At 31.1% G+C, this 21,885-nt stretch overlaps 1 long non-coding RNA gene and 1 other non-coding gene across 2 annotated transcripts; both read right to left on the reverse strand.

The window, feature by feature from the left end:
- Positions 1 to 2,836, reverse strand: LOC138337753 (uncharacterized). The gene is made up of 2 exons (XR_011211154.1): positions 2,406 to 2,836; positions 1 to 548 (listed from the first exon to the last, which is right to left on the reverse strand). It is a non-coding gene; the product is annotated as an uncharacterized lncRNA (long non-coding RNA).
- On the reverse strand, positions 2,760 to 2,926 carry MIR156d (microRNA MIR156d). Its single transcript, NR_130088.1, has one exon. It is a non-coding gene; the product is annotated as a microRNA MIR156d (primary transcript).
- Between the last annotated feature and the right edge of the window lie 18,959 nt (positions 2,927 to 21,885).

Consider the following 21,885-nt stretch of genomic DNA (forward strand, 5'->3'; position numbering starts at 1 on the left):
TTTCTGAATGTAAAATATACAAATTTAATGATTGATATATATGAATAATTAAGATCAGGATCTCATTAAATGGAAACAAATTAAATTAGACCTATGTAATTAGTAGTAGAGTTTGGATTAGTTACATAATGTGTATTTTAGCTGATCTATCTATATGTTGCAATCACAACCTTTCCTTAAACACATTTATTATGATGTGATCATATCTTCTTCCTTCTTCATTCTCTTTTCTTTTCTGCTTCTTCATCAAGAGCTCATTCAGATAGTCAACCAATTTAGCAACTAATTTCCTCATTTTTGTTTAATCAATTACCCGGATAGCGTGGCAAAAAAAGAAGTAGAGGGAGGCTAGACCTGACCTCAATACAACACTGATTTGTCACAAAAATCTAGCAGGCTTACAAAATCTACTATAGAGCCTTGTGTAGATTTATGAAGAAGAAGAACTCTATAGGGACTATGTCGACATATATAATATCTATATAGCCTAAATTGTAGATGGAATAGTTTCTGGTTCTACAATATGTAATCTTCAAATGTTCCTGCATCTGAAGAAAAAAGAGAATCAATAGATTTATTATTTTCTACTTTTTCAAAGGTTAGGGAATATGGCGAGGGGACTACAAGTTGGACGTGGATCGAATTTTATCAATAAGGTAAAAGTTCAGATAGCCAATTAACTGAGCTATTGAGATGACTTCCCGAGAATCGATAGAGTGATCTCAATTGCATTTAGTTTATGTATCAAGAAATTAATATGAAGATGCATGTAGGTTTCGTATATGTACTGAAAAAAAAAGGCTAGGTCAAATTAAATTAAGATATATGTATTAGATTAGGTACATATATATAAGAAGAAATTTTATAAATAAAAACCTAAATGTATATATAGCCATTTTATGTTATCAAGTTTGGAACAAGTAAATAAATTATATTTTCCTCTACTTGTCTTTCAGAAAAAGAAAAAAAAACTGAAAAAGCCTTTTCTTCCCCAAATCATATTCCAAGAGATAATTATACATCATATAAAAGATAAAATAGGTAATTTAATTTAAGTAGAGTCCATCAAAAGGCGCAGTAAACTGGTTCAAAGTTCAAACTGTGCACTGACATTTTCCCTATATCAGCCTGAGAAAGCAAACACCATTAGGACCACTCTATTCTATTCACGCAAATATAATTTAAATTCGAATCAATAAATTTAACTTAAGTCACTACACACGACATTTAGTGATAATAAATTTTCCTTTTTAATATTCATATCGCTGCATTTATATAAATGCATTTATATAAAATATTTATTATTTGCGCTAAATATAATTATATTATTGTGCTAAATGATTTTTTGACAAGTGATAATAAGAAGGTGACTATATAATTCATTTTAATCTCTCTTAACCCTAATATAGGAAATTGCAGCCAATTATGTGAAAAATTCTGTTTTAGAATAACAGGATAGGAAAACATTAATAACCCATCACTAATTGGATTATGTCTAGCTAGTTTATGATTATGAAAAGTCCTCATGTACACACATAAAATTGTGAGAAAATTTTGTGTACATGTGGACAGTAATGGAAATAAAAGATAGTATTAAATTTCATTGATATGATCTGTAGACTGTAGAGGCTGAAACAACATCCACTATATACCAACAGTTGGACATATATCTAAGTTTTATACCGTGATTTTGTTTCAAATCAAATAAACGCATTGCTATGATGGATGAATTAATCAGTGTAGAATTCAAATACTGAAAACATACTTGTATCATCAATCAAATTTGGAATTATTTGAACACGACAGATTAATCCATTTGAGCGTTCCACATCAACTAGGGACGGGAGATTTGGTAGCAAAATTAGATTGAATTAATCAAAAAAGTGTATTGATTGAAAGAATGTTTCATTTGTTGGATGTCAAAATCCATAATTTGATTTCAGTAGCATCATAAAGAAGATATGTCAAAATCAGACACCACTCCACTAGCATCATAAAGAAGATATGTGTACAAGTCAAATAAAACAGCTATGTTTGTGACCTTATAATAATTTTGTGTTCTTAGAAACTTGTGGAAGGCACTAGACATCATGCATATATATAGATATATATATCTCACTTGTCCTTACCCTACAATATGGACATATCTGAATGTTACTCTACCTAGTTGTCACTTCAATGATTTGTCAAATAGTAACTCTAACATTTGGAAAAAATAAAGTTTCATTTCTGTGCTCTCTCCAACGACCTTAAACATTTATATGAAATCAACAAGTTCTGACATCAAATCAAAGAAAATTTTAGTGCTTTGATTCATGGAGAACCAAAATAGAAACATTGGGAATCCATTTGAGATAGAAATACAGAATTTTCCAAGTAAAATTGCCAAAGAAAAACATACTTACCACCTTGCAGAGCAGAATACTGAACTGGAACTGCCCCAGAAACTCCTACAACCCAAGTAATCACTTAAAGAAATATATATATATATGAGTTAAATAATAATAATTTACTGCTGAAATTTGCAAAGCATTTCACTACCGAAGGGTAGAAAACCAAGGAAACTTAATTAGTTATCAGATCCAATGTTTATTGAGTTGAAAGAGTTCATGGTCTGATCTATCATGTGTTAGGACAAGTTGTGAAGAATTAATTGAGAAAAAAACACATTCCACTGGTATGGTTGTAAAGGAAAGCGGAGTAGTACTAAAATGGTTTGAGAGTCATGATCAGCGAATCAAACATGATAAATACATACACAGATACATATAAAGAAAGATAGAGGAATTGGTGGGAGGTGACAGATAGAGCAGTGAGCACACATAGTTTCAAGCATATATATATATAAACATCATGCCAGAAAACGCCATGTGTGCTCACTCTCTTCTGTCACCGCCCCTTTGTTTTTACCCTTTTTAGGCATCTGAGGAGATAGAAACCCTAGATTTGAATAAAGAGTAGGAAGGAGTTACTGTTTTATTAGAAACATAAATAGATGATTTAGATGTAGTGTGAGAAGGAATGATGGTGGCCTATTTATATAGGAAGAGGACCACTGCAACCAATACCTTTTATCTCTTTCTTTATATGTCAATCCCCTAACCACGAATCTCCTATCTTCTATACCTAATAATATATCTGCTTTTTTTTAAAAAAAAAAAAAGAAAAGAAAAGCTAGTTCTGTTTTTTAAAAAAAAGATGATATTTATTCATTTTTCTAATTACCGACACATCTATTAAGAAAATAATAATTGGTACAATGTGTTTATCATTTTATCCTTAATAATTATGAAGTAGAAGAATTGAAAACTTAAATTTTTAAAATAATTCTACTTTTTTCAAAGTAATTAATTGAAGGTATAATAGATAAAAAAATCGTCTTTTTTTGATTTATCAAAATAAATAAATAATTAAAAACAACTAAAAAAAATAGACAAATAATTAAAAACAAATGAAGTAACTTCAAAGTGCCTTCCTATCCCTAAATATATACTATTATTTACTACTTCTCAAAGAGTCGAACTGACTTATAAATAATATCATTCTATTTACTTTAATTCATTCCGTTTGGACTCTGCGTATCCTTTAAGAAATAATGATAATTTGTATTAAGTATTTTATATAATTTTTACCATTAAATTTATTCTAATTGATGATTTCGAAAGTAATTTGGATAGTAAGTACGTGATTAATGTTAGAGAATAAAAATGAAAAGAAAATTTTTCTCTTGATATATATAGCAATACTTCTTTCATCAACTTTTATTTGTGCAATAATATTTACACATTAATTAAGAAAAATAAATAAATAATATAATTAAAAAAATATTAGATAAAATGGCTATTAGATCCAAAATTACTATATGAATCCGGTGAAGTGCTTTATATGGTCCAAAAATTAGTCATACAAATTGCTGTATCATCGATCGTTGCCGTCCTTACCTTCTACAGACATCTGAGATTGTTGATGCTTCCAATTGCTCTTCAATGGAATAATTGGAGGGTTTGAAGTTCAAGTTTTAAAATTGGTCGTGCTAATAATATGAATCATTTCAAATAAATAATATATGAAAAGACGTAAAATGTCAAGAGTAGTCAAGAAAAGCTCACATCTTAAATTTAAAGTTGCTTAGAGATGATTTTGAATTGGCCAAAATTCTAAGATTTCATTAGTTGGTAAAGCTTCTTCAAATATATATGATATACTCTCTCTCTCTATATATATATATATTGTTAAGTTGCTCGGATTCGGATGCAGGTGTCTAATAGGGTGCAAGGTTTGGATCATTCATAATCTAATTTTTAAGATTTAGGGATATGGATCCATATATAGATATGGATGTGGTGATTCATCTAAAGTTATTAAAATATCTAAAAATAGAATTATTAAACCTAAATTATGAGATATTACACAGAGAATTTGAGGAGAATCCTCGGAGATTAATGGAAAAAGAGTGACTTAGAAATTACCACCCATTAATTGTCATACTTTTCATTTTTTAGAGTCAAACTATAAAAAAATTTCTCAACATTTTACAATTCATTTTTTAATCATATTTATATGCAAAATTAGTCAAATTAACTTTCAAAAAACTCAACATGACAAAAAAAAAATGAATGGAGGGAGTATATAAAAAAGTATTTCATTTTCTTCAATTTCACCTTAGTTTTTGTATTAATTACAAAAATCATTAAAACTGTTCAAAGTTTTACCATCGATTTTGATCAAAGTATACAAAATTGATTGACCACGCAGATCCCACACCTACACCCATATTGTGTCCACACAAATACACCACCAAAAATAAAAGACATAATACATAAATGTGCTCTCTTTAACTTGATTTCAAATTACATTTATGCCGTTCAATTTTGGTTGTGCACAAATAGACACTTAAACTTGTATAAAGTGAACAAATAAACACACATGTCCTACATGTCATTTTTTGTCATACGTATATTGTGCCATGTAGGTCTCATGTGTTTATTTATTTAAAAGTTGAATAGTTAAAGTGTCTCTTTGTGCATTATGAAAATTGAAGGTCAAAGTTAAAATTTAAAGCCAAATTTAAAATCTAATATATGTATTATGCCAAAACAAAAAGTCCAAACAACTTAAATATACATTACATTTACATGCTGCCATTTAACCATTTTGTTGAAATTTCTTTTTTCTTTTTAACCCGTACATATTAGTATAAGTACTCCATTATTATATAACCCTTTTAATAATAAATTTAATACTTCGAAAAGTAACAACAAATAATAATAATAATTATAATAATAATAATAATAATAATAATAATAATAATAATAAAAATAAAAGAATTAAATAATAAATTTTTAAATTTTTAAAGTTGGACAATTAGGAATGGATATCTATTTTATCATAATACTAATTTTAATATAGCGGATAAATAAATAAAAAAAGTATCTTTTTTCATAAAAATTAGGGATAATGCACTATGCTTGAAATCACAGAGACATACTTATACTTTATTAAGGTCGTATTACCCCTAAACTTATTTTATTAATAATTCTTTACCATTTTCGACATACGTGGTACTATCTTGTGGACTCAATACTGGTTGATTTTTTTTTCAAGCTAGTGCCACGTAAGTCGAATAAGAGTAAAAAAATTACTTACAAAATAAATTCAGAAGATAATAAAATCTTAATGTAAAAATTTTGAACATAGGTTAAAGAGTAATCGTTCATTTTCCTTAAAAATTAAAATAAAATTAAATAGATAGGTATGTATGATCGACAGACAGGATACAAGCAATTGATAACTGTTGATCATCTTTTCTTTCCCCCACAAAAATATTCTTAACCAACTTAGCTGAGACCTCCATAAATTCAAATTACTCCTACCAATGCTTCTCGTAATTCTAAATATCTTTTACTTTCTCTGCTCCATTTAGTTTTAAAAAATTGATCCATAATAAAGATAAAAAAAATCCACAATAAAGATCACTTCATAAAATTATAAAGCATTACCCCGTTTCATATTAATGATAACCACTTTCAATATACCGTATTAGGAAATTATAAATAAACAAATAATTTTATTAATTCATTCCTAAACAGCTCTTTTGAAAATTTTATAAATAGATGTGAATACTTATTTTAAAATTAATTGTAAGACTAAAAAAAAAATTAATTAATATTTTTTGATTAAATAAAGTGATTAACTAATATAAAATAATTATATTTTAATATAACGATCAATTAATATGGGATAGAGAGAGTAACTAGTACTCCTTTGGGTAGGGATGCATGAGTGTTTGGTATTTGGTTCGGATTTTTCAAATTCTGGATTAGTTAATTTAGTAATTGCTAGTTAAAGTAGATACTTCCCCCGTCCCTTTTTACTTGTCCACTTTTTCTTTTATAGTTATCCCTAATTACTTATTCATTTTGACAAATAAAAAAGGATATCTTTTTTACGTATTATATCCTCAATTAAATGAACAATTACTTTGAAAAATGTAAAAATTTTCATCTGCTTCATAATTAATATGGGTAAAATGGTAAACTTCATACGTCATTAATTATTTTCTTAATAAGTGTATCAATTCAAAAGTGAAAAAGTAAAAAGAAACGGAGGGAGTATCAAATATCAAAATTTTAATTTTGATTCAAAAATTCAGTAAATGGTAAATTAAACTTCAATTGGGTAAGGTATTTGATAATATTGTATTACTCAGTTGCATTACAAAGTTAATACATTTCTCCAATCATTTTTATTTTTTTATGAGGAGGCACGATATAACAGAAGATCAACAAGTAAGACGACATCAGGAAAAATAAATTTATACAAGTTTAATTGTCAACTTGTACATACTCAAAGTTTACATAAATATGAAATGAGGTCAAGTTAATTAACAGACATATGTATGTATTAATATGCCTTATCTGAAAATTTACGTAAAATGTACTTCAAATTAAAATAATTAACAATTTAAAATATTTGAAAGACATAAATTTAAAATTTACTCTTGAAAGTATTATGTGCAATATAAATTAAAATAAAATAAGTAACATATATTATTTTAAAATGACACAAAAGATAATATAAGATCCGATAATTAAACAACTAAGAGAATTTTTAAAATCTATAAATGTCATATAAATTGAGACAAATATACTATATATAAAGAAAACTATAAAGTATTGTAATGGTCAACAACTTTAAATATTTAAAAGAGAAAAAAGATGAAATATATCCAAATTTTCAAATTTTAGGCTGGACCTATTACCCCCTACACTATTTAGTATATTTTAAAGATATATAAGTATCAACCGAACAAGTTACTATTTAAGCTTAAGTCATCTATAACCCCTCAAAGTTGTCCGCATAATTCATTTAGACACCTCAATTAAGACTTGTACCAATTGAACACCTTTACCCTCCCAAATTTGAACCATTTAAACATTTTTTTGACAATAAGCTAAAAGTATAATGTGTGTGAAATACACTCGCGATGACATGGCAATTTGACGAATTAAATACTGACATTTGGTATTTTAGAGTCCAAAAAATTTAATATAAAATATATTATAAAGTAAAAAAAAAAAGAAATTATTTTTATGTTAAAAATTAAAAAATCATATAAATCCTATAGCTTACCTACCCTTCTATTCCATGGAGTCCAAAACTCTTCTCCTTCTACAGTGCCCCAGCCCCCACGACAGCCCTCTCTGTAAATATTCTATTATTTTTTAATCTTCTTAGTTCATCTGCATCATAGAGTTCAAGCAAAATGATTAAGATTTATTGCTATTTTTGATGAGTTACGGAAGAGTTGGCCATAGGTAAAAAATAAAATAAAATTTAACTTGTCTTCCTCGTTTCATTTTTGACGAAAAGATGAACTTCGTCGGAAAATTAATCAGTTTTCGATGAATAGTGAATTTCTTTTTGAGTTTCAGAGGTGATTATATTTTTCGATTGAAGAACACCCTACAAAAATGTGAGCAAAATAAAAAATAAATAGAAAAGTCCTTTAACAAAATTCACACAAATCTCCATCAGTTTAACACCAAAATACAACATTAACAACAAAGAAAAAAATTTCAAATTTCAAGCTCTCTAATGATGGTGGCTGCCATGGCGGTATTGAAGGTACCACCAATCCTCTCCTAGTACGATGGTAATAGAAAAACAAAAAAAAAAATTGATGGAGGTAAAAGGCAATGGAGAAACAAAAAACAATGATGGAGATAGAAGTGAAGTATCCGGAGAAAAAATGAGGAAAAAAATGGATGTATAATGGCAGCAATGACTAGTGTGGTGGAGGAAGTGATGGGTAAAGAGGGAGGAAGAAGAAGAACAGTTTTTTCCTAAAAAAAGCCTACCTAAAGGCCTCTCACGCGCCTCTTTAGGGTGAAACACAAACAATGTGCCAGGTAAGCAAAAAATGTTCAGATGGTTCAAATTGGGAGGGTAAAGGTGTTCAATAGATAAAAATCTTAGTTGAAGTGTCTAAGTGAATTATGCGGACAATTTTAAGGGGCTGTAGATGACTTAAGCCTACTATTCATAATGATGCAATATTTATGATGTCCACATGAACACTTATATATCTTAAAAATAGACTAATTAAATAGTGTAGGGTAATAGAAATTACCTCAAAATTTAAAATTGTTATAATAATTTCGATCAAAGTTCGTATATATTTTGAATCCTTTTTCCTAATTAAAAATACTCTTCAAATTCTATAATATTACATAAATTAAGATTTCTTTTTAAGAATATATATATATATATATGTATGTATGTATGTATTTGAATTCCACATAAACTTATATCAATTAAAGATATGATGCTGAAGAGAGAAGATGATTGATGGATTAATATGAATCTAGAATCCAACTTGTGCAGATATTTATGATGATGGCATGTGATTTTTCATGTTTATTCGAATTATTATTTGAAAGATTTGCTCATTGTTGGTTGTCATAATCCCTAATTTGATTTATCTTCATACACTAACACTACTGCTCCAAATTTGTAGAATACAAAGAACAAGAAATGTCTACATCAGTCACTACTTCTTGTTCACATAAAACACACTTATTTTTAGCATCGACAAGTCAAATATAACTGCTAAAAATATATCACCAAAGCTTTTTTGGAACTTTACCTTTGGCTTTGTTCAACTACTCCCATTTTTTTCTTAAATTATATAAAAGTGACATTTAAAAAACAAAAATAATAAATAAATATTAAAATGCGTCACATTAATTAACATGGATGGCATAATACTGCATTGGACAGGTCTGAATTACAAAACTACAACCCTCTATCTGGCCACTCAAGATGTTTTAAAAGCATTGGTAATTTGACTAATTACGAATTATAGCTACATATTTGAGGGAGGAGAGAAGGGAGTGAGAATAGAAGAGGGAAGAGGACGAGTGAAATTTGAGAGAGAGGAGAGAGGCAACAGAGGTTGAATACCTGTTGTATTCATTGTCTCGGGTTGTAATACGAATATTGGTGCAATTAATTGATATCAAAATAAATACAATTGTATCAAAAACTAGTGTTTTAGCTACATATTAGAAGAAGAGAGGCGAACGATATTGAGAGAGGGAAGAGAGAGCAGAGAGAGACTAGAAGAATGAGGAGAGATGATGAATACATGTTGTAGTCGTTGTATCACGAATACAACTGATACATAATACAAATACAATTAGACAAAATACAAATATTATTTTTTGAAGACAATTGATATAAAATACAGTTCTTTCACCTGTATTTGATTGAAAAGAATTTGATACATAATATATTTGACAGATAGTATGATTATGCAGTTGTTTGGAAGAGACAGAGATAAGTGGGGGTGGGGGGTTGGAGATAGAGAGAAAATTTTGGTATAAAACCCTACATAGAGCTAAGAATTGTAATTATTTAAATTTTAGTGATTTATCATAAATACATATCGCATGTTTATCTTGTTGTGTAATTTTCACTATCTATACTACATCTAACAAAAGAAAAATGCTTTTTTATGAAATAATTATTTTGTTTTATCAAATTTATAGATATTAATAGTATTTAGTATCTTTTATTTGAATTGTATATTTATTAGTTTTAAATATAAATAAATTATGTACATTTAGATATTGAAAATTAATAATTTTAATCATTCAATGTTCAATCTATAAAAAGAATATCGTAATTTAGATGTTCATCAATATGGGCCGGACTCTTCGATGGTTTCGACTCACTTTTACTGATTACTAAGTCGTATCCCTAGTTAAGTACTTCAAGTTATGTGTTTGGTACAAAGGAAAATATTTTTCAATTTTCTCATAATGGTTGATTTAAATCTTTTGATTTTTTTTTTTTAAATCAACTTATTTTTCTAAAATTTTAGGAAAATGACTTGCCTCTAAAAAAAATAAAATTTTGAAACTCTTTTTTAACCTCACACCTCAACTCTCCACCTGAATAAAGTCTCGGATATCGATTCCCTATTCTAATTTGAAATCTAATTCATGATTGCTGATTTAGGACTTGACTCCTGATCTCAATTTGTATCCCCACTCTCGGGTATCGGGTTAGGGTCAAACTTCGATTTGGGTGTCAGGTCTCTAATAAACATTCAAGATCAAATCCTAATTTGGGTGTCAATGTTGGATACTAAATTAGGTGTAGGGGTGAATATTAAATTGGGTGTTGAAGTTAAATTTCTGGTCAAGAATTGAGTAATCTAGATCAAGTGTCGGGTTTGAGTCCTGAAATATCGGGTTTAGATCTAAATTCAAAAGTCAAGTTTTGGATAGGATGTCGGGGTTAAGTTCCGATCTAAAAGTTAGGTTAAGATGTCTCAAATAATTTGTCAAACTTGGGTGTGTTGGATCTCCATTTAAAAGTTGGTTCTCTGATTCAAAAGTCGGATTCCAGGTAAGAAACTGGAGTCAAATTCCAAATCAATCCCTTGGTCGAATCTCAATTCAAAAAAAACTAAATTAAGTTTTCACGTATAGTCCCAATTTGAAAGTTGGATACTTGGCAAAGAACTAATGTCGGGTCTCAATTTAAAAGTCAGGTCCTAAATCAATAGTCGGGTGGCAACCCGATCCCCAATCACAATCACAAATACGTTATCAAGATCAGACATTTACATCATGATTTCATGGATATATTCTTCATCTATCTCGATTTCAATGACATGATCAATATTACGATATTCATATACATACAAGTATCATATTGAAGCAAAAACATGCATACATCACACAATCATGAAATCACAACTATCATCTACCTCAAAACAAGCTCGAAACCCTAAGAAATTGATCCTTCTCATTCCTACTTTAGTCTAGTTGTTCTTGGTCTATAAACAATCACAATAACACGAAAATCAATAGATAAATATTAATTACCCGAATTACTAACAATTATATGAACCTTAGGTCATCCCATGATCTCAACTAGTCAAATTAAAGTTAATTACACCATATAATTTATCAATAAACCCTTCCTTATCAATATTGACCCATTCTATTACATTTTACGGATCAAAAAGTGAATTTGGGGAGTGAAAAGCGTACCTTTAGCTTCAAGAACGGTGGAAAACGAGTTGGAATAACCCAGGGGTCGTTCTTTAGCTCTAAAAGTTGAAAAGTTCCAAATAAGGTCATTTAGGGGTTTTATTTACGACTTTATTCGCGACAGTTCCGCTACAGAGGCACCCATCCTGGTGTAGCGGAGTCGCTACAGCTGCATCAAACCCGCTGCAGTGGAATTTTTGGAACAAGAGAGCTCTCTACAGCGGTACCCTTCCCGTTGTAGAGGCGCCACTACATTGGCACGAATCGAGAAAGAACACTTTTTAGAGACTTTCAATTCTCCCTTTTTACAACACAATCTTAATCCACTACGATAAAACAAATACTCTTAACTCTAAGATCGATTCCTGAAGATCTCTTTATCCAAATTTGATTCAATAAAGTCATACAAATTTTTTATCGAGTTACCTAACTGATTATGTAATAAAATTCATATTTACTCTACCCGATTGCTGTCACATTTCCCTACACCATGATGACTGTGATTTCTTCCAAAGATAGATAGGTTGAGAAAAATCTTAATACTACAAAAAGGTTTTCCATCCCCAATTTTTCCCTTATTGGTGTTTCGATAATTACAAAACTGTTCGTTATAATAGATACCAATTTACCCATTACTCATCCTCGAGTGACAAAACATAAGAAAAGTGGGGTAAGAAAAGAGCGAAGTAGTACCTAAATCAGTGAACAATTGTGGATACTTGTCTCGCATGTCCTTCTCAGTCTCCCAAGTAGCTTCCTCGACTGGATGATACTTCCATTGAACCTTCACAGACTTAATTTCCTTGATCCTCAACTTACGAACAACACAATCAATAATAGCAATGGGTTCCTTCTTATATTAGAGGTCTTTATCTAGCACGGTTGAATCCTATTTAATGATAGTCACCATCACAGTGATAATTCTTCAACATAGACATATGAAATACAGCATGTACACCGGACAAATAAGGGGGTAGCGCCGATCTATACGCCACATGTCTCACACATTCAAGAACCTCAAAGGGACTAATATATCCGGACTCAACTTACACTTTTTATTGATTCTCATCACCCCTTTCATGGGTAATACTTCAAGAACAACATTCTTGCTAACTTGGAACTCCATGTCCCTCAACTTATGATTAGGAAACTTCTTTTTTTATTTCTACTTTGAGCGGCTAGAAGTTTAGCTTGGATGTCTCTCACCTTATTTTTAGCCTCCATCCCTAAGTCGACTCCCAAAGGTTTCATATCTCCGGCCTCAAACCAACTCATAGGTGATCTGCATCCCTATGGTGCCATATCAATGCTTGAGTGATAACTATTATTGTAGGAGAACACACATGATGGTAAGAACTTATCCCAATGCCCTCCAGATTCAATCACACAAGCCCTCAACATGCCTTCCAACACTTGAATATTTCTTTCTGATGGCTCATTTCTCTGAGGATAAAAGTTGTATTAAAAGTGACTTGCATACCCATTTCATCATGGAACTTCTTCCAAAACTTGGAGGTGAAAAGGATACCACGATCTGAAATGATACAAAGGGGCACCCCGTACAACCACATTATATCCTTCACATAGATTTTAGTTAGTTGTTTCGCATTGTAATCTACCTTTATTGATTTAAAATATTCTATTTTAGATTGTAATCATATTTGATACATTAGAGAAGTAAAGATTGTCAGTAAAATATTCTATTTTAGATCGACTTTGAAGTGTGATAGTTATTAAGTATCAGATACATGTACTTTTAAAATTTAAACTTTTACCAAATCAAACTTTGCTTATTATTTTTAAAATTCTTCTGCAAAAAAACAAAATTTTAAAAAATAAAACAAAAAAGGAAGGAAATATTCACTTTCTTTTTACACTGAAACAAAAAAGGCACCTTAGTATAAATTGAAGATGTTATTTATATATAGAACCATTAGCTAAATCTTAAATAATATTAAATTCTCTTTATCATAAAATTAGCAATTTGTGTTCTTTGTTATAATATATAGTTTATTTAAAGAATTAATAACTCCCAATTCAAATAAAAATAGACGTGTTAACTATGATATCTAATCTAGTATGATCATTGATTTTTAAACAAGATGTTTCTAAGCAATTATGTCTTGGTTATTCGTTCCTTCACATTTCTTTGTATTCGTTTTTTAGTCTTAATCAAATTTCAGTTTGAAGTATATAATTTGTTATACATGTACAAATTATACGATAAATAAGATCGTTTTTCAAATAATGAATGTGTATCATATACCTATTATTGGATTTGATACACAATGTTTTACTTATAAAATATTACGATTTATAAATCAAGATTATTATTAGGTAACATGTACAGATACAACACATTCTATGTTGGATAGACTGCACAAATATTAAAGGGTGCAGACACATAACACACAACTGATTTTTTATTTTTTATATAGCCTTTTAAATTTGCATAAGACTAATGATACATTAAAAAACTTGATACATGTAAATGATACGTTATGTACAACAACATTAAGGTTATATCAACACCTTAAATATGAGTATGATTCATTGCATAAAATAAAATTTACCGTGATAGTGATGTATCAGATCAGTGAAAGAATTAAAATAATTGAGATGAGAGAAAACACATCTAAAAATTAAAAAATGAAGGAAGTAAAGATTGAGGGAGTGAAATAGGAACATATTGAGTGAGTGAAAATCAGAAGTGATTTCGAGAGTAAAATAAGGAGTAAAAATAGGATGAGAAACATCTAAAACTTTATCTATCCGAAAGCATGACATTTGGAAGGGAAAACATGGATTTTGGAAAATTTTAAAATGATAGGAATAATAGAAATTATGAAAAATAAAATGTGTATATTAGTAATTTATCCTTTGAGTTAATTATTTAAGTCCAATAAATATGGACTTAATTAAAGTCTAAATTAATTGATTTGGACTACAATGGATGAGCCTAATTTGTTAAGTCCAGTTTCATATCATTCTAGAAGTCCATCTTGAAGCCACATGGGCAACTAATGTGGCATGCCAAGTCAAATAAGAAACCAATAGAATCATGTCATGTGTCAAAGATGACAAACCTGCTCTATAAAGCACATATTTCATGTCACTTAAATTTGATTGGCCGAAGGAATTCTATTCCAATCGCAACTCCCCTATTCTAAAACTATAAATAGGGGTCCTTATAATTCAGAAAAAGGGACAAAAAATTCTAAACAAGAAGCTAGAAAAAATTCGTGGGACAAACGCCAATAAATTCTCTATAAAGCTACAAGTTTAAGAATTCAAGTTCAAGAACGATCAAGATCAAAACCATTAAATTCAAGAGCAAGCTCAAAGCCCTTGAATTCAAGCAAAAGTCAAGATCAAGATAACGTTCAAGTTTAAGTTCAAGTTCAAGTTAATCGGAGATTCAAGATCAAGCTCAAGGGCCCTTGAATATATATTTGAAAAGACGAATTCTGAGGAATCATTGAGATTGTAACAGTCGCACTTGAAATAATAAATATGGTTGTTGCTGTAATTTTTTGTTCTTTATTATTGTTTTCTCGACGCAAATTTTATTGTCTACAAATTCTGGCATGTCCAGTGAAACAATCTCTACCTCTCATATCAACTTTCAAGTATCAAAGAATATTGAGATGACTTCTATGAGGAACAACTCTCGATCAACTTCATCTAAGGCCACTAGCTCAAAGTTCTCTACTGAAGTTGAAGACATTCTTGGTGTTACCTTTGAATGTTTTGGAGCTGTTACGAGAAGCAAAGTTGCTAAGCTAGGTAACAAACACTCCAAGTTTCATCCACATCAACTCCTGTTTTTGGGTCTTCTACTCCAAAAGGAGCAAGTTCCTCTACAAATGCTCTAGAAGGAGGAACCAGTGTTGCTGAAAAGATCAAGAAGACATTAGCTCTACTTGAGCGATCTCGTTCCAAGAAATCTACCACAAGAAAGAACTGTGATTCAACTAATGAATCATCTCCGCATACATCGCATTACGTGAGCCCGCTGAGGATTGACTTATGAGACAATCCATGCTACTCTCCTACATCTCCAATGATCATGCAAACAATGGTGACTTCTGCTTTCTCTCATATGGAACAACTCGCAAATCTGACAAAGTTGATTGAAAAATTGAAGAGGCATGTACAACACCAATAGTCTTGAATTTATAAGTTCATAGATATGATGGAAGGACTTTTAGATGGAGAAGCGAGCCATACGTCTTGAAAGGGTGCTGAAGTTCAAGATATCGAAGATTCTACCAAGAAAGCCACGCTTATTACAGAGATGCCAGTTTCTTATGAAGGAATAGTCTCACTCAATCTCTTGAAGGAGTTTATTGAAGGCACTATCAAAGATAAGTATGAAGTCTCCACCAAGTCTTCTCATATGTACGCTAAGCCATACACTGCTAGGATTGATAACTACAAGATGTCTGCTTGGTTATCAACCTCCCAAATTTCAACAATTTGAGAGAAAAGAAAATCCAAAACAACATGTTGCACACTTTGTGGAGACATGTAATAATTTTGGAACCTATGGAGACCATCTTTTCAAACAGTTTGTTCGCTCCGTAAAAGGAAATGACTTTGATTGGTAGACGGATCTCAAACCTAATTCCATTGATAATTAGGAGCAACTCGAGCACGAGTTTCTCAAACTCTTCTATTGCACAAGGCGTACGGTGAGAATGGTAGAAATAACCAATACTCGCCCAATAGAAGGATAAACCGGTTATAGATTTCATAAATTGATGGAGGAATGCGAGCCTAAATTGCAAGGATAATCTTAGTGAAACTTCTTCAATCAAAATGTGTATTCAAGGAATGCACTGGAAGCTTCTTTACATCTTGCAAGTAATAAAATCAAAATCCTTCGAAGATCTAGCTATTCGCGCTTATGATATAAAGTTGAACATGTCCTCTGCTGGAAAAGATATGACTATTGTCCATGATCCTCGCAAAGGAAGAGACAAGCAGGAACCCAAGAGATGGAGCAAATTTCTGCCCAGAGATGACAACAAAAAATCCATGAGTATTAATGTGTCGCTTGAGAAGTTCACCAAAAAATAGGTTATATGGCAAAATGTGAGAACAACTTCCCAAGCCCGTTCAAATCAAAAGTCAATACTAAGGGAGATGCAAGAAAAAAATATCCCTTCTTATATTATAATATTTTTGATGAGTTGCTCGAGTTAAAGCTCATTGACTTATCAGAGATGAAGCAATCCGATGAAGCTGGAAAAGTTGATGACCCAAATTATTGCAAGTATCATAGACTTGTGAGTCATTCTCTCGAAAAATATTTAATCTTCAAGGATATAATGATGTGATTGATTAACAAAGAGAAAAGCATTCTTGATGATGAGAAAGCTAGTTCTAATCATCTCTATCAGATTCGGCGCACTTGATCTTATCCAAACGTAAATCTCTGAATCATGAAGAAGAGTCATTGAAGCAGGAAGTTGATATAGATAGTAATGAAGGCTAGATTCTTGTAACAAGGCGAAGACGCAACAAGTCAAGATTACAAAAAGAATATCCAAGCAACTGATTAGAGGAAAAATGGTGAAGAAATTGGAGAAGCAGAAATCAATCAAGTACCCAAATAGGGCAAAGGTACAAGTGCATCACTACTGAAAACCCCGACGTGTCGTGTCTCTAGATGAATTCTTACCAAGTTCATTCGACATAAAGTCTACTCAAGACAATGTCGAGGTGTCATGTTTTAATGCTGATAAAGAAGAAACAATGAAGGTGCCTCCTACTAACAAAAAAGGAACAATGAGTGAATTCTTACCAAAAGTGTCTCCTAGTGACTATAAAGAGCCAACAAGAGAAATTTCGTCAATGATGTCTCATTCACCTTCTGAAAAAACTTATTGAACCTTCTTCCCAGGAAGCGTATGTACATATCGAACCTTCTTCCCAAGAAGCACATGTATGTGATACAAAAATCACATTTACAGATAATGATATACTATTTGGTGAAACAGTACACAGTCGTCCTTTTGTATATGGTGGATAAACGTGCAGGAAAATAAGATAAATATAATCTTAATGATGAAGGATCTAGGTTAACATTCTGCCTATCCACACATTGAAGGAACTCAACATTACGACTGAAGAACTTAGCGAAATTCGTTTGTTGATACAAGGATTCAATCAAGGGGGACAGAGGTCCATAAGCCCTATTAAATTAGAGATCCACATGGAAGATTTACAATCAAGCGCATGGATGCATGTGATTGACGCAAAGACTTCATACAGTATATTACTTGGAAGGCCTTGGATATATAAGAATAAAATTATCTCATCTTTTCACTATCAATGTTTGAAGTATCTTGAAGGCGGAATTGAAAGGATATAGTTGCAGATGATAATCCGTTCACCGAAGTTGAGGCACACTTTGCCGATGTGAAATTCTATTTGAAAATTTATGTTGTTAAAGGGGTCAAATCTAATGATGTCAAACCAATCATGTACGATAAGATCATAAGCAAAATAATCAATGCGGTTGTCGAAAAGGTAAACGTTGACGCTAAAGAACTTTGTCCCATTATTAAATTAGGAAAGGCCATGACTTCGAAGAAAAAGCTGAGTTCTAGACTTTGCTATGTTCAAAAGTAAAGAAAGAAGATGGTCAATCATCTAACCTTTAAGAAAATGCTTTGAGAGGTTTAATTCTTCTTGTTAGACAATTTTTTGTAATAAACTTGTCTTCAAAATTTCTTGAAAGGTCAATCACTCAAAAACAAGTGCGGGATGTGGTGTTCATTACAAAACGCACAAGAGAAAATTTGGATTCCAATGCTTACAAGTTATTTATAAAGGCGGGATACAACTCTAATGATCCGTCAATGTTAGGGAAACTTCCAATAGAATATATAACCATGCAAGCACGTGAAGGCCTAGGTTATAGACAACCGCCGCCAATTTGCATTTCCACAAAAAGGGCCAACAATAGCCATATAACCTTTGAAGATGAGGTCACTACTCCCAATAAAAAGCCTTCCGTCTTTGATCGATTAGGGGAAGCGACTGCAAGAACTTCTGTGGTTGAGAGGTTAGGACCATTGAAGAAGAACAAAAATTTGAGACGTTATTTAAAAGTTAAAAGGCCTACTTCACATTTAATTTGAAAAGATTTCAGAAGTTTGATTCCTTCTAGAATGAGGCGACAAGGGGAACTTTTTGGTTTCGTGTAAAGAGTAACTCAAGGCGAAGACTCACACTGTGGTTTACACCAAAGAGCACGAGGAAGATGAAGAAATTGTAGGTTCCTGAAATCATGTTATAATCCAAAATGAGTACGATTCTTTGCCTCAAATGAAGATTGATAAAGAGTCAAAAGATATTGTCTCGTGTTGTCATATATGTGTCAATGACAATGATCCTTTGAAAGAGGAAGATGTTGGATATGCTCCACCGGAACTTGAAGAAGAAGTAAAGACCACAATAGATCCCTTGAAGGAAGTTAATCTTGGCACTGATGAAGACCCAAAGCCAACTTACTCGAGTGCATTTCTAGAAGCTGATGAAGAAATCGCTGTATGAATATACTCAAAAAATATAGCAATGTATTTATTTGAAGTTATAGTGAAATGCCTGGATTGAATCCTAAAGTAGCGGTCCATCAATTGGCAGTCAAACGTGGTTCTCGTGCTTCTGATGCACCTGGTATACAAGATTGATGTGTCTCATCCTTATTATCTTTCTGCTTCTGATGCGCCTGGTATGCATCTAATAAACTCTATATTTGATGGATCCAGTTATGGTAACTGAAAAAGAGGAATCATAATTTTCTCGTATGCAAAGAATAAGCTAGGGTTCATGAATGGATCTTGTCCAGCACCACTCAAAGTTCAAACGTGCTAAACCAATGAATTCTCTGCAAGGATATGGTTATTACTTGGATACTAAATTCTCTCAGTACAGAAATAGCCGAGAGGTGCGATATACTCTCAAAATGCAGCGGATCTTTGGAATGAACTTGAAGAGAGGTATGGTCAAGCTAATGGAACAAAGTTGTTTAAACTTCAGAGAGCACTCAACAATATGAGTCAAGGAGTTTCTGATGTTGCATCGTACTTCACCAAACTGAAGTGAATCTGGGATCAACTGAAGGAACTTGTTCTTGTGATTGAATTTGTTGTGCAAAAGGGCATAATCAGAAGATGATTGAAGATAACAAAACAGTGTAGCTAAATGGAACATACTGATGATGAAGCCACTCCCAAATGCAGCACAAACATATTTGATCATCTTATATCAATAGACTCAAAAAGGGTACACTTTAATCGTCAAATTTCTACCGATTCTTCTGCTTTCATGGCTGGACAGAAGTGCACCTCTCAAAAGAAACCTATGGAATGCAAAGGAATAAACTAATATCAAGAAAATAAAAGTGATATGTACTGCAGATATTGCAAGAAGTATCGACATGTGAAGGAATAATACTATAATTTGATCGGGTATCTATCACATGTCAAGATCAAAAAACTAAATCCAGGAAGCTATGGACATCAACAAGTCCATACTGTTGGACAAAATGATAATCACATCCAGGATAATGTCCAAACTAAATAGTAATAGGAAGAGAGTAATAACGACAGCGAATATTAAAATGGGTAAATATGATACCCGAATAAGTAATACAACAATATTGATGAAAAATTTGGTAGTATCAAAAGACTACTACTCAACACTATTTTATTTCTTACAACACACAATAATATTACTTGCACACTATTTTCTCACAAACTAAGAAGTAGTTTGTGGATTACTCTCTCTACTCTCGATTGCTTCTCTATTTTTTGGTGTGTCTTCAAGTGTTCAATTAATAGAGTTTTTTTGAACACTTGTTTACATTATTAATGACATAATTTGATAGTCAATTTCAACAAAAAAATTGGCTGCCTAACTCTACCAAACTTTGAATACATACTTCCACAAATGTGGCTATCAATTTTCACATTTGTGGCTAGTAATTTGAACAAGTACGGCTGCCAAATTAATTGTTGTCAAGATTTATTTCCAGAATGGAGCATGAAAAAATGTTTTATCTAACATGGTTCATAGCCATAGTATTTGTAAAAGAACAATGTAACAATCTAATTCAATTGTTTCCGTCAATGCAAACAACTGCAAACCTGGCTTGTATAAATAATGACTACCAATGTTTTTCCCTTTTTTGTTTCAAACAAGTCATGAATCAGTGATTCAGGGGCTACATAACATATGACTTTTGACGAATCCTTGTTACACCTGCTGTAATGGTCTATCTCTCTAATTCATAATGTATTCTTTGTTCCTACATTTGGGCACAATTTACTTTCAGCCAAGAAATTATTTGAGCAATTTAAATGTGGTCTGACTTTTACTAAAATATACAGGTCCCTTCATTGATGAAGGGTCAAGTTTTTGCTAAATCTTGTTAACAAATAAGTTTTTATTTCTAGCATTGAGACTATATTTCCTACCCCATAGCAAAAATCTCATCAACGACCTAAGTTCTTGTAATGTTACTTTATACTAGAATGACTTGGCACAGAGTTGAGTTTTACTAAAGCTTCCTTTTCATCAGCATTTGTTGCCGGAAAATCAACAGACTCTCAAGCACATATTGGAAAAGTTGATTTGTATTTGTAGCTTGTTTATATTTTTCTTCTCAGCATTTTACTTGTTTACTCAAGTTAGAGATTTTTATCTATGCAAATCAGTCTCTTCTTCGATCACTTGTTGTCTCCTAGTACAAGGGCCAACAATAGACAACTTTTGGCATCAAGTTTTTAAGAAAAGAATCGGAAATTTTTCAATCTAAAAGTATGTATTAATGTATTAAAATGTCTTATTGATTTAAATATATCACGTAGAAAATCAAAATTAAAATGAATGAAAAGTAAAAGTAAAAGAGACAAATTGAAATAAAGGGATCCATTTATTAGAGAAGCGGGTTGGCTTTTTATTACTCCATCCATTCTATTTTATACAAGTTAGTTTAATTTGATATGAAATTGAAGAAACAAAAAAGACTTTTTAAAATTTATAGTCTAAAACACGTGATAGATGTTTGTGTGACTATAAATCATTACATTAATGTCTCATTCTTTTTATATTTTCAAGTTAAAGTAATATCTTTTTTTGGAAGGAACTAAAAAAATGAATCATTAACAGATGGAGAATACTATTTTAGTCTCATCACCATATTTTAATACTAGATAATGTAAAATGTAAAAAGAGCATATGGTGAATTCATAACAAATTTTAGGTCTGTTACACATAATTTTTAGAAAAGAAATACACAACT

Source organism: Solanum lycopersicum, chromosome 8 (assembly GCF_036512215.1).
Source record: "Solanum lycopersicum chromosome 8, SLM_r2.1".
NCBI lineage: Eukaryota > Viridiplantae > Streptophyta > Magnoliopsida > Solanales > Solanaceae > Solanum > Solanum lycopersicum.